The sequence below is a fragment of the Pongo abelii genome, chromosome 20 (genome assembly GCF_028885655.2).
Source record: "Pongo abelii isolate AG06213 chromosome 20, NHGRI_mPonAbe1-v2.0_pri, whole genome shotgun sequence".
NCBI lineage: Eukaryota > Metazoa > Chordata > Mammalia > Primates > Hominidae > Pongo > Pongo abelii.
The window spans coordinates 59,671,940-59,685,927 of NC_072005.2; the positions used below are offsets into that span (position 1 = coordinate 59,671,940).

At 43.3% G+C, this 13,988-nt stretch overlaps 1 pseudogene; it reads right to left on the bottom strand.

Annotated features, from left to right (window-relative positions):
* PONPYGV1R-PS1918 (vomeronasal 1 receptor ponPygV1R-ps1918 pseudogene) lies at positions 12,009-12,384 on the bottom strand (annotated as a pseudogene).

Below are 13,988 nucleotides of genomic sequence, written 5' to 3' on the forward strand. Positions count from 1 at the left end.
TTGAATTGTACTCCCATAATTCCCACGTGTTGTAGGAGGTGCCCAGTGGGAGATAATTTGAATCAGGGGCAGTTTCCTCCATACCAGTCTTGTGGTAGTGAACAAGTCTTGCAAGATCTGATGGTTTTATCAGCGGTTTCCAATTCTGTATTTTCCTCATTTTCTCTTGTCGCTGCCATGTTAAGAAGTGCCTTTTGCCTCCCACGGTGATTCTCAGGCCTCCCCAGCCATGTGGAACTGTAAGTCCATTAAACCTCCTTTTCATCCCAATCTCGGGTATGTCTTTATCAGCAGCGTGAAAATGGGCTGATACACACATCCATGAAGCTCAATAAGCCTTATTCAAATAGGATAAATAATCCAAGACACATTATAATCAAAGAATAGAAAAACAAAGACAAAGAATCTTAAAAGCAGCCAGAGAGAAATTCAATATGGTCAAAGAAAGCCAGCCAATTTCTCCTTAGAAGCCATAGAAGCTAAAAGGCAGTGGGATGACAAAGTACTGAAAGGAGAAAGAAAAAACAAAACAGAACAAAAAATGCCCCTTCTTTCCGCATCCTCACATGGCAGAAAGGCAAGCTAAAAAACCACCTAAGAGCTGCTTGAAGCCTGTTGACCAAAAATTCTATACCTGGCAAAATACTTCTTCAAAATTGAGGAATAAAATAAGATTATCTGTTATTTCTAACTAAACAAAAGCTGAAACAGTCCATTATTAGTAGAGATGTCCTACAGGAAATGCTAAAGGGAGTCCTGTAGGCTTAAATGAAAAGACATTAAATAGTGTCAGAGCCATTAGAAGAAATAAAGAACACTGGTAAGGGCAGCTACATAGGTAAATATAGAACTGGTTACCATGATGTGGTTTTTTTGTAGTTGTTTTTTTGTTTGTTTTTTTTTTTTGAGACAGAGTCTCATTCTTTTTGCCCAGGCTGTAGTGCAATGGCACAGTCTTGGCTTACTGCAATCTTGGCTTCCCAGGTTTAAGCAATTCTCCTGCCTCAGCCTCCTGAGAAGCTGGGATTACAGGCATGCACTACCATGCCCGGCTAATTTTTGTATTTTTAATAGAGATGGGGTTTCACCATGTTGGCCAGGCTGGTCTTGAACTCCTGACCTCAAGTAATCCACTCGCCTTGGCCTCCCAGAGTGCTGGGATTACAGGCATGAGCCACCACACCTGGCCTGTTTTGCTTTTAACTCTTTTTTTCCCCATATGACTGAAGATACAAAGGCATGAACAACAATTATAGATCTCTATTGATAGGGATAAAATGTGTAAAGATGTAATTTGTGACAGTAACATCAAATGCATATACAGAGTTGTACAAGAGCACAGTTTGTGAAAATCACTGAAACTAAATTGAGATTAATTCAAACTAGATTGTTATAAATTTAAGAAGTTAGGCCAGGGGCGGTGGCTCATGCCTGTAATCCCAGCACTTTGGGAGGCTGAGGCGGGTGGATCACCTGAGGTCAGGAGTTTGAGACCAGCCTGACCAACATGGAAAACCCCATCTCTACTAAAAATACAAAATTAGCTGGGTGTGGTGGCACATGCCTGTAATCCCAGCTACTCGGGAGGCTGAGGCAGGAGAATAGTTTGGGAGGCAGAGGTTGTGGTGAGCTGAGATCACACCATTGCACTCCAGCCTGGGCAACAGGAGTAAAACTGCATCTCAAAAAAAAAAAAAAAAAAAGTTAATTGTAATCCCAGAGTAGCCATCCAAATAAGGGGAATCAAAATTATACACTACATAAAAAACAAATACAAAATAAGTCAATATTGGCTGAATTGAGGAACAAAAAAGGTAAGACAGATAAAAGATATCAAAATGGCAGAAACTCTTCCATATCAATATTTACTTTAAATGTAAATGGACTAAACTCTCCAACCAAAAGGCAGAGATTGGGAAAATGGATTGGGAAAACAAAACATCAACTACAGTATATGTATTTACCAGAGACTCACTAGAGATCTCAAAACACAAATTGGTTGAAAGTGAACAACAATAACGAAATATCCCATGTGTCTTAGTTTATTTTGTGCTGCTAAACGGAATTCCTAAGAGTGTGTGATTAATAAAGAACAAAAATGTATTTCTCACTATTCAGATGGCTGGAAGTCCAAAATCAAGAGTGCTGGTATTTGTTCTGATGAGGGCCTTCTTGCTGCATCCTCACATGGCAGAAAGGCAAGCTAGCAAACCAGCTAAATGCTGCTTGAAGCTTCTTTACAATAGACTTAATCCCATTAATGAGGAAGGAAGCCGTCATGGCCTAATGACCTTTAATGACCCTACTAGTTAGTACTATCTCATTGACAGCACCTGAATTTTGGAGGGAACACATTCAAACCATAGGACCTTGTAAATATTAACCAAAAGACTTTATGGCAAAAGTTGTTATAAGAGACAAAATGAAGATATATACATATATAATGTATATATATATATATAAAATACTATATATATAGTATTAATGCATCAAGAGCATATAATAATTATGTATTATTACAGAGCCCTAAAAATATATGAAGCCAAAATGGACAATTCAGGTGGAAATATTTCTACAACGGTAGACTTTGATGCCACACTTTCTATAATGAAAAGAACAATAAGACAGAATATCAGTAAAGAAACAGAAGACTTGAACAACACTACACACTAACTAGACCTAACAGACATAACAGAATGCTCCATCCCACATCAGAATAAACATTCTTCTCAGGTGCACATGGAGCATTCTCCTAGACACCATGTTAGGCCACAAAACAAGTCTCCAGTTTTTCTTTAGTTCTGTTTCAATCTTGGGTCACTGCACCTCTGCCTCCCAGATTCAAGGGATTCTTGTGCCTCAGCCTCCTTAGTAGCTGGGATTACAGGGGTATGCCACCACGCCCACTGAATTTTTTGTATTTTTTGTATAGATGGGGTTTCGCCCTGTTGGCCAGGCTGGTCTTGAACTCCTGGCCTCAAGTGATTCTCCCATCTTGGCCTCCCAAAGTGCTGGGATTACAGGGGTTAGCCACCATGCCTTGCAAATCTCAGAAGTTTGAAAAGACAGAAATAATAAAGAGCATCATCTTTGATCACAATATAATGAAACTGGAAATTAATAACTGAAGAGAAACTGTAAAAGTCACAAGTGTATGGAATTTAGTCACTCTCTTAACCAATAAGTCATAGAAAAATATCATAAGGGAAATCAGAAAATGCTGCAAGAATAATAAAAACACTGCTTTCCACAACTAATGGGATGCAGTAATAACAATACTCAAAAAGAAATTTACAGCATAAATGCCTACATTATAAAAGAAGACAGCTGTAAAATCAGTAACCTAAGATTGCACCTTATGGAACTGGAAAAAAGACCAAAGTAAACTCATAGCTGGCAGAAGAATGGAAAAAATAAATATTAGAAGAGAGATAAATAGACCACAGAAAAACAGTAGAGGAAAACAATGAAATAAAAATGTCATTCTTTAAAAGATCAGCTAAACATTAATAAATCTCTAGCTAGACTGACCAAAAAATAAAAAAATAAGAGAAACATGCAGATAACCCAAATCAGAAATGAAAATGGGAACATTCTACTTACTTTTAAAGATTATTAAGAATAAAGATAAATTCAGCAATTGAAGTAGAAAGTGGTTTAAAAGATCATAAAAGAATGTTATGAACAATTGTACAACAAGTTAGATAACCTGGATTAAATGAATAAATTTCTAGAAACACAACTAGCAAACGTGACTCAGAAGAAATACTAATTCTGAATAGACCTATTCTACTATGATCTGTTTCTACTCACAGCACTCCTGATACCAAGTGTGTAGGGGTTTTTCCCACCAACAGCAAACCCTCCAACTCTCCAGACACCAACTGCTTGTCCAATTATTCAGTTCAATTTGACATGACCTGCAATTAGGGCAGCTCCATAAGTTAAGGATTCAGTTCCGCAAGACTGCCCTGCACATCAGACACCAATCACAAGTCCGGGCCTCCCATACTTCTGATTAGCTGGCTGTAAATCAAGGTGCCGTGAAATCCTATAATTTTATGTTGCCTTAGCATCCGTTCAAAATATAAGCTGGATTTTCTCATACCAGCAGCAGGGCTTAGTCACCCTTAACACAGTTTCCAGTTCTCTGCCTCCTCACAGTTCCTCAATGTGGCCAATCCAAACATTTGCTTTGTATAATTGCCTGCTGGTCACTACCCCTCTATAGAGGAGCTACATACAACCTACTTGCCTCACCCACTGACCCCTCCCCCAACAACTTCTGCACTGGGCATGGACTGCGCAGATATGCCACAGTGACCACCTCTTCGTCACGGCATGACCCCATGGAACTCATGCCGCCTTGCTTTAAATCCACCAATTGGCCTGGGCGCCGTGGCTCATGCCTGTAATCCCAGCATTTTGGGAGGCCGAGGTGGGTGGATCACCTGAGGTCAGGAGTTTGAGACCAGCCTGGCCAACATGGTGAAACCCCATCTCTACTAAAAATACAAAAATTAGCCAGGCATGGTGGCACGCACCTGTACTCCCAGCTACTCAGGAGGCTGAGGCAGGAGAATCGCTTGACCCTGGGAGGTGGAGGTTGCAGTGAGCCGAGATTGTGCCATTGCACTCCAGCCTGGGCGACAAGAACAAAACTTCGTCTCAAATAAATAAATAAATAATAAATCCACCCATTAGAATTCCCCTCCAAAATCTGCTTGAGTAATTTCCCAGTCCCTAGTTAAGGCTTTAGGGCCACAAATCCTCTCTCTCTGTCACTCCCCACCTACTGGTTGCACATGCATGTCCTGAATGGCTTCCCACTTTCCACTGGCCCTGCAATGTGTGCTGCTCTCTTCTCTCGGATCTGTAAGTAATAGATGGCTTCTGATGTTTCATATGTATTGTTGTGCTGCCTTCTCTGTGTCTTATCTGGCCAACACACTCGAACCTAACTTTTTTTGTGGTTAGAGCTTTCCTAGAGAGTGGTTATCAAGAGTTATCTTGTCTGACACCAATCAGACAAGAGCCACAAGGGCATCTGCCAGTATAAACAAGTTTCCTGTGAGCGGAACACCTGGTCACAGGTCACACACTTAGGCATTAGGCAGTCTGCCAGGATAAAGCAGTATCCCATGAAAGCCACACTGTAAACATCCACGATCATCTTCCCTAGAGCCCCATCAGGGCAGGCCTAGAATTTAAGCCACTTTTCAGAGAGAGATCTGAAGACCAAATTAGAAAGAATTTTTACAACATGAGCATTCTCACAACTCCCTCCTTGGGTTCAATAATTTGCTAGAATGGCTCACACATCTCAGGGAAAACAGTATACTTATTACCAGTTTATGTTGAAGGATATTATAAAGCAGGGGTCCCCAGCTCCCAGACTGTGGACTGGTACCAGTCTATGGCCTGTTAGGAACTGGGCTGCACAATAGGAGGTGAACAGCGGGAGAGTGAGCATTACCACCTGAGCACTGCCTTCAGATCAGTGGCAACATGAGATTCTCATAGAAGCATTAACCCTATTGTGAACTGCACATGCGGAGGATCTAGGTTGCCCATTCCTTAGGAGAATCTAATGCCTGATGATCTGAGGTGGAACAGTTTCATCCTGAAACCATCCCCCTTCTGCCATCCATGGAAAAACTGTCTTCCATGAAACCAGTCCCTGGTGCCAGAATGGTTGGGGACCACTTTTATAAAGCATACAAATTGATAGCCAGATGAACAAGTACATAGGGTGGGGTCCAAAAGGGTCAGAAGTGCAGGACCTTCTGTTCCATGGAGTTGGATTGCACCACCTCCCTGCAAATAGGTGCATTCACCAACCCAGAGGCTCCCTGAACCTTGTTTCAGATTTCCATGAAGGTTCCCTTATGTAGGCATGACTGACTGAGCCACTGGCCATTGGTGATTAACTCAACCTTTTTTGGCCCTTCTTCCTTCCCTGGAGAGGAAAAAGGGGAGTACAGCTGAAAGTTCCAACCCTTTAATCACATGGTTGGTTCCTCTGGCAAGGGGCCCACCAAGAGTCATCTCAACAAAAACTCAGGTATGGTTGAGGCTTAATAACAAAAGACTCTTACTCCTATCGCTCAAGAAGTTTCAACGGTTTTACAATCTCTCTGCCAGGAACCTGGGACCTAGATCAAACATATATTTTTTATTTTATATCAAAACCTGTAACAAGAAAAGAGAAGGAATAATTTTAAAACTACTCACAGAGAAAAGGGCAGGATCAGATATCTTCCTTGATGATGTCTATCAAACATTTAAAGAAGAGTTAACACCAATCTTTCCCCAACTCTCCCAAAAAGTAGAAGGGGGGAACATTTCTTAATTTATCCTATGAAGCCAGCATTACCTTTATATCAAAGCCAGACAATGAAATAACAAGAAAGGCAAACCACGGACCAATAGCCCTCATGCATATAGGTGCAAAAATCCTCAGCAGCATACAAGCAAATCCTATGCAGTACCAAAAGGATTATACACCATGAACAAGTGAGATTTATCCCAGGAAAACAGGAATGCTTCAACATATGAAAATGAATTATAATGTACCACATTAATAAAATGAAGAAAATCACATGGTCATTTCAGTTGATGCAGAAAAAGCATTTTACAATATTCTACAGCCTTTCATGATTAAAAAAACACTCAAGAAACTGGGAATATAAGAGAACTTCTTCAACATGATAAAGAGCACTTATGAAAAACCCACACCTAGCATTATACTCAAGGGTGAAAGACTGAACACTTACCCCCTAAGATTACAAGACAAGGAAGCCCAATTTTGACGTTCTATTCAACACTGTATTAGAAATTCTAGCCAAAGAAATTAGGCAAGAAAAAAATTTCAAATTTGAAAAAAGATGAAATCTATCTTTATTAGCAGATGGATATAGAAAATCCTAAAGAATCCACACACAACAAACTATTAAAGCTAAAGAATAAATTCAGCAAAGTTGCTGATACAAGATGGGCACACAAAAATCAGTTGTATTTCTGTGCTAGCAATGAACAATCTAAAGAGGAAATTAAGAAGACAACTTTATAATAGGATAAAAATTATAAAGTACATAATAATAAACTTAACCAAGAAAATTGCAAGACTTATACATAGAAAACTACAAAACATTGCCTTGACCTCCCCCAGTTGCCTTGTGATTCTGTGTGTTGTGTTGGGACAAATGGGGAGGTGACAGAGAGAGGCCAATATTGTGTAACCATGTAACCAGCACTGACATTTCCTCAAGACTATTCCCCCAAAGATAAGCCTTTGAACTGCATAGTTGCTGTGGTGGTGTCTGCACATTCTTTATTGGGATAATGTATGCTCTTAAGCCAGGGACTCCAATACCCCTCTTTAGTTGTGCCCAGAGACCCATCCCTAGGAAACCCTCCAGTGAAAACTATCAGTTGCCCGAGTCTTAGCCCCTCACTCTTTACCTTCTGGACTCACACAATCCTGGAAGCTCCATGGGGTCCAATTCACTCTTGAGAGCCCATAATGATTCCCCCATTCTGCTATGAAATCCCACAGCACAATTGCAAGCCCTAATAACATATCTATTCATGTTGTAATGACATACATAAATTGACCCATGGATCCAATGATCCAGGAGCCCATATTTCCACTTATAACACCCTCTCCCAAAGTCATACACTTCTGTAATATCCTAATGAAAGGGAGATTCCTATGATGGTAAAGTAATTTGAAAGTAATTTAGAAATTATAAAGAAAAATCTAATGAATTCAGGATCCAACTTAAATTTGTGACTATAGGAATGGAATATAGGCTGCTGGGGAATAGCCATTTCTGGTGGGGAATTAAGTGCAACACACCACAGTTGTTACCAGTGGAGGGTGTCCAGGTTCTTGGTGTCTTGAACAAAGAATTGGACAAAATGCATAAATTAAGGAAGGAATAAATAGATTTATTGAAAATGAAAGTACACTCCACAGTGTGGGAGCTGGCCCAAGCATAGGGTCTCAAGAGCCCCGTTACAGAATTTTTGGGAGTTAAAATACTCTCTAGAGGATTCCATTGGTTACTTGGTTTATTCCCTATGTAAATAAAGAGGACGAAGTAAAGTTACAAAGTCATTTACTCGGCGTATGCCCTATGGAGGGGCTGTTTTCTGTCATAGCTGAAGTGTGAATTGGCCTTATGTTCCATGCCTCCAGACCCTATTTGCCTGCCTCGCAGCTAACATAAGTGATTGGGGACAGAAGAAACTCATGGTGTCACAGGACAGGATTCTGTCATCTCCCAAGACCCAGGGGACTCCTGAAAACAACGACATTGCGTGAAGGGGAGTTCTAGGGAGAGGCAGATGCTGACCCAGGGAGGACTTGAGGATAGGGACTTTCAGGGAAGCAGTAAGGCCTGCAGAATCCTAGGCCCAGGAAGAAGATGCAGCATTCAGGGCTGCACTTGAGAGGCCTAAAACGGTAAGGAGGCAGAGCTCAAGAGCTTGACTCCATCTCCTGAGTCAGGGATTTATAGGGCATAAGGCAGGGGAGGGAAGATAGTGAAGGGATTGAAGTAGGAAAATGACTCAGCAGTGTGAAGAGGCTTAATTCTCCCTGTTGAAAACGAGATGCCCTACCATCCTTTTTCTTAGAACATTTACTTTAGAAAACTTGTAAGTACTTATCTCTTAGACATGCATTTGAATGCCTCTGAAAACTGAGTCGTTCTTTTGCCAGCTTTATGACCCAGTGATGTCTTTCTAAAGAACCTGGGAAACTTCTCTTTGAAATGTAAACATTAAGGAAAATAGCACCCCATCTCCTAGTTTCTGTGGGAGTGTAGAAGCCTCGCATCAGGCTCTTGGAGCCTTAATCCATGCTGCAAAACGACTTCTTGTCATAAAGTGTATGAAGTTTGTGTTTCCTCTGGATAAAGCCAATTAGCTATAACAGATGGTCACCCCAACTACCAGGTGAATCTAGGATGATCTATGTGTGACCATTGGGGCAGTCAAGTCCTCTTACTTGAGAACTAGCTATTATTTGCCTTGAAGATCACTTGAGGTCAGCAGTTTGAGATGAGCCTGGCCAACAGACTTGAGCCACTTTACCCAGCCTGGTTTTAATTTTTATTTTTTCAGATGGAGTCTTGCTCTTGTCGCCCAGCCTATAGTGCAATGACATGATCTCGGCTCACTGGAACCTCCACCTCCTGCATTCAAGCAATTCTCCTGCCTCAGTCTTCTGAGTAGCTGGGATTAGTGATGCAGGCCACCACACCACGCTAATTTTTGTATTTTTATTTTATATTTTATTTTATTTTTGTCTTGAGATGGAGTCTCGCTCTTGTCACCCAGGCTAGAGTACAGTGGTGTGATCTCACTGCAACCTTTGCTTTCTAGGTTCAAGCAATTGTCCTGCCTCAGCCTCCTGAGTAGCTGGGATTACAGGTGCCCGCCACCACGCCTGGCTAATTTTTGTATTTTTAGTAGAGAGAGGGTTTCTCCATGTTGGTCAGGCTGGTCTAGAACTCCTGACCCCAGCTGATCCACCCGCCTCAGCCTCCCAAAGTGGAAGGATTACAGGCATAAGCCACTGCGACTGACTTTTTTTTTGTTTGTTTGAGCCTGTTTTGCAGCGTTTACAAATATCAGGATTTTCCCACGAGATCATGAAGATTTTCACATTAGAGATTTCTGACCATTTGTGTTGGTGTTGGCAGTAAAGGTCAGGCGGGAATATGTAATGACATTCAAGCTCCCCACCTTTGGCCATCTTCCTGCCTTTCTAGTTCATATTTTGACCAAACTCAGCTACTCGGGAGGCTGAGGCAGGAGAATCACTGGAACCCAGAAGGTGGAGGTTGCAGTGAGCTGAGATTGCACCATTGCACTCCAGCCTGGGAAAAAAAAAAAAAGAAAAGAAAAGAAAGGAAACTTAGTCTAAAAAAAAGTCATGCCTCTTCTCCTCCTCTTTCCGTCATCGTGGTGTGTGCTTGACTCCGCTTCTCGCCATGTCTTCTCACAAGACTTTCAGGATTAAGCGAGTCCTGGCCAAGAAAAGCAAAATTGTCCCATTTCCCAGTGGACTCGCATGAAAACTGGTAATAAGGTCACAATCATGTTACCATATCGAGCTGAAAGTGTCACCCCTATCTGGAGAGTTGGACATGTTTCATTAGGAATATATTTTTTATCTCTGAATCTGTTATGAATGCATTGGTTGGCTGGGTTCAGTAATAAATATGTGAAACATTTCATTTCAAAAAAATGTCAAATGAAGTAATTTGATAGAGTACCTTGATCTTTGTTTTGTTTTATTGAGATGGAGAGTCCACTATGTTCAGTGGATCACACCTGTGGTCCACGCACCTTGGGAGGCTGAGGTGGGAGGATTGCTTGAGACCAAGTCTTCTGGGAATCTTCTCCTCTCTTCTAACCCAGTTCATGACAGACCCTTGGACTTTGTTATCTACATGTGACCCGGAAGCCCCCCAATTCCAGTTATTCCACCTTTCCAGACCGAACCAATATATATCTTATATGTTTTGATTAATGTATTGTGTCTCCCTAAAATGTGTAAAACCAAACTGCAGCCTGAACACCTTGGGCACATGTCATCAGGACCTCCTGAGGCTGTGTCACGGGGGCATTTTTAACCTTGGCAAAATAGATTTCAAAATTGAGTGAGACCCAGTAGATACTTTTGGTTCACAAGCTCATGAACACAGAAAAAATCAAGAGAGAATAGGAAAAAAACTAGATGTAATGGAAAGCACAAAATCAGGTCCAAAATCTGAACTCTTTCATATGTACTCAGCATAAGGAAATGCTCTTCAACTTTGTGTGAAAGATAGATTACGAACATTTGATTAAAATAAAAACCCATTCTATGTGATTTTAGCCAATTTAAAACTGCAAATAATGATCAATTATATACATACAAAAAACTTCCTAATATTTCACTTAGTATTGCTATTTCTATGTTCTTGGGGCAGAAGCTCAGTCTGTCAGATACATTACAAGACAGTGGTGTCGTCCATAATTGTGCTTAGGTCTCTGTGTTGCATGAGTGCACAAACTGTTAAGCAGGAACCTAGAAGAGCTAGGGTGACAAAGTTCAAGTCCATTAAAACTAGCAAGACGTAGGCTGGGCGCGGTGGCCCACGCCTATAATCCCAGCACTTTGGGAGGCCGAGGCGGGTGGATCACGAGGTCAGGGGTTCGAGACCAGCCTGACCAATATGGTGAAACCCCGTCTCTACTAAAAATACAAAAAAAAATAGCTGGGCGTGGTGGCGGGCGCCTGTAATCTCAGCTACTCAGGAGGCTGAGGCAGGAGAATCGCTTGAACCCGGGAGGCGCAGTTTGCAGTAAGCCGAGATGGCGCCACTGCACTCCAGCCTGGGTGACAGAGCAAGACTCTGTCTCAAAAAAAAAAAAAAAGAAAAAACTAGCAAGACGTATTCCTTACTGCTCACTCACGAGTCACTGTTATAAGATGTTTACCGTTAAGGAAAGCAGCCTATTGATACCTGCAAGGACAAACTCCTACAGAAACACAATGTCCAGATGACCCAATATCCCACAACAACGTATGCTTTTAAGATAGCAGGCTGGTGTTGAACTCCTGACCTCCGGTGATCCGCCCGCCTCGGCCTCCCAAAGTGCTGGGATTAGAGGCGTGAGCCACCGCGCCCGGCCAAGGATAGCTTTAAATCAGAAAGTAATAAGTTTCGTTACACTGTCAACCCACCGGCAGGTAGACATACCTTAGCTTTTACGTAGGCCCCGTATGTAAGAAAAACTTCAGGAGGAGGCGCCCCCCCTGCTTTCTGGGGACGCCCTACTGTGTAACTGGTAGCTTTCAATAAACTCTCTTCACGGCACTCGGACACTCGCCTTGAATTTTTTCCTGCGCAAGATCCTAGAACTCTAACGTGAGGTGTGGACTGTGACCCCATTTGAGGCAACAAAACGAGTGAACGTTATACAAAAACAGACAATTGATCTAATTCTCATAAAAGGAGGAATTTCATAGTCCTCATCCAGCATGCCAAGCAAAGATGGACACTGTGGAGTCACCCCTCGTGAGAACAAAGGGGCTGACAGCTGGGAAACATGGGTGGATGAAGGGTGAGGCGCTCAGCAGCCGCCAACTGGGATTAATGAAAAGGGCAATAGGATCTTGAAAGGTGGAGGACACTGTCTAAAACGATACAAAAGCTGCAGAGTCACCGGGCCTGCGAGCTTCCCATGGCGAAGCTGGGACTCCCTGACAACCGCACAAACTCGCGTGGGGATTTCAACGTCCCGAAGCACCCAGATTCCTGTTGTGGCTGGACTCAGGGCTAGGGTGCTGCGAAAGGCAGGTTTGAAGCAGAAAGACAAAAAAAAAAAAAAAAAAGGTCACCTGAGTCAGCCCCGGGCGCTGCGTACAGAACAACCATGGGGGAGGGTCCTGGACCCTGCCTGGACGGGTTCTGGACACTGGGCGGGGACGGGGCGGGAGGGGGGAAAGGTCAAAGAGGGGGCGGAACCTGAACAGGTGCTGGGTCGGGGCGAGAGGGTGGAGGCCGCTGTGGGGGCGGGGCCTAGAACAGGACTCGGGCGGGGCAAGAAGGAGGAGGCTGCCTGGGGCCGGGTCGGACTGTGGGCAGGAGCGGGGCCAGAGGGTTACCGTCGTCTAGGGGGCGGGCTCTCGAAAGTGTATGATTCTAAAGAGCCGGGCCTGGAGGGGGCGGGTCCGGGCTCTCTCAGATGGGCCATGGATGTCGCCTGCTGTCATCCTCTCCCTCTAGGACTGGATCCTCCGGGTTCTGGTTGGTGGATTGATTTTCATGTGCCGTGATGTTACCCCTAATATCACATGGATGCTTCCTGCCCGTTTTAAGTTAATATTTCAAACAAATCGAAGGTAAAACAACTTACTGTAGTGAAAGCTGAGTAGTTTTTCCTCTTAAATTGAAAATGGCTTTACTGCAAAGCGCCTTTTTTGAGCAGGTAGAGTCGCGCGTCCTGCAGGCGGGGCGAGCTCCCCTCAGTCTGGGGCAGGGAGGAGGAGAGGGGCAGGGACTTCGGTAAAGGGGTGGAGTGGGGTGCTGATTGCAGTGAGGACTGACAATTAGAACGGCTTATTAAACTAAGCAAGGTCCTGGGTTGTTTGAGTGGATAATGGAAACTAAGGTGACAAGCAAAACTGCCTATTACACACAGGAGGTGGAGGATAACTTCATATTTCATGGAAATTAAGTCAGGGCCCAGAGCGGTGGCTCACACCTGTAATCCCAGCACTTTCAGAGGCCAAGGCAGGAGGATCGCTTGAGCCCAGGAGTTTGAGATTAACCTGGGCAACGTAGTGAGACGTCGTCTCTACTGAAAATCAAAAAATGAGTGAGGTGTGGTGGTCCACGCTGGTGGTCCCAGCTGCTCGGGGCGCTGAGGTGGAAGGATCACTTGAGCCAGGGCGTTTTATGGTTGCAGTGAGCTCTAATCTCGCCACTACACTCCAGCCTGGGTGACAGAGTGAGACCCTGTCTCAAACTAACAAGCAAATAAACGAGAGATATAATTCCTCCCTTGAAAATAAAAAAAAATTTTCTTTTTTTTTTTTTGTCTCTTTTCCTAGGACATTTATTTAGAAAACTTGTAAATGCATTTGCTCTGTCTTCTGAGGCTTTTTTTCTTTTGTTTGGTTTTGTTTTGTTTTGTTTTTGAGACTGAGTCTCTCTCTTGTTGCCCAGGCTGGAGTGCAATGATGTGATCTCGGCTCACCGCAACCTCCACCTCCTGGGTTCAAGAGATTCTCCTGCCTCAGCCTTCTGAGTAGCTGGGATTACAGGCACCACCCACCACATCCGGCTAACTTTTGTATTTTTTAGTAGAGACGGGGTTTCTCCATGTTGGCCAGGCTGGTCTCGAACACCCGACCTCAGGTGATCCGCCGGCCTTGGCCTCCCAGAGTGCTGGGATTACAGGCGTGAGCCACCGCGCCCGGC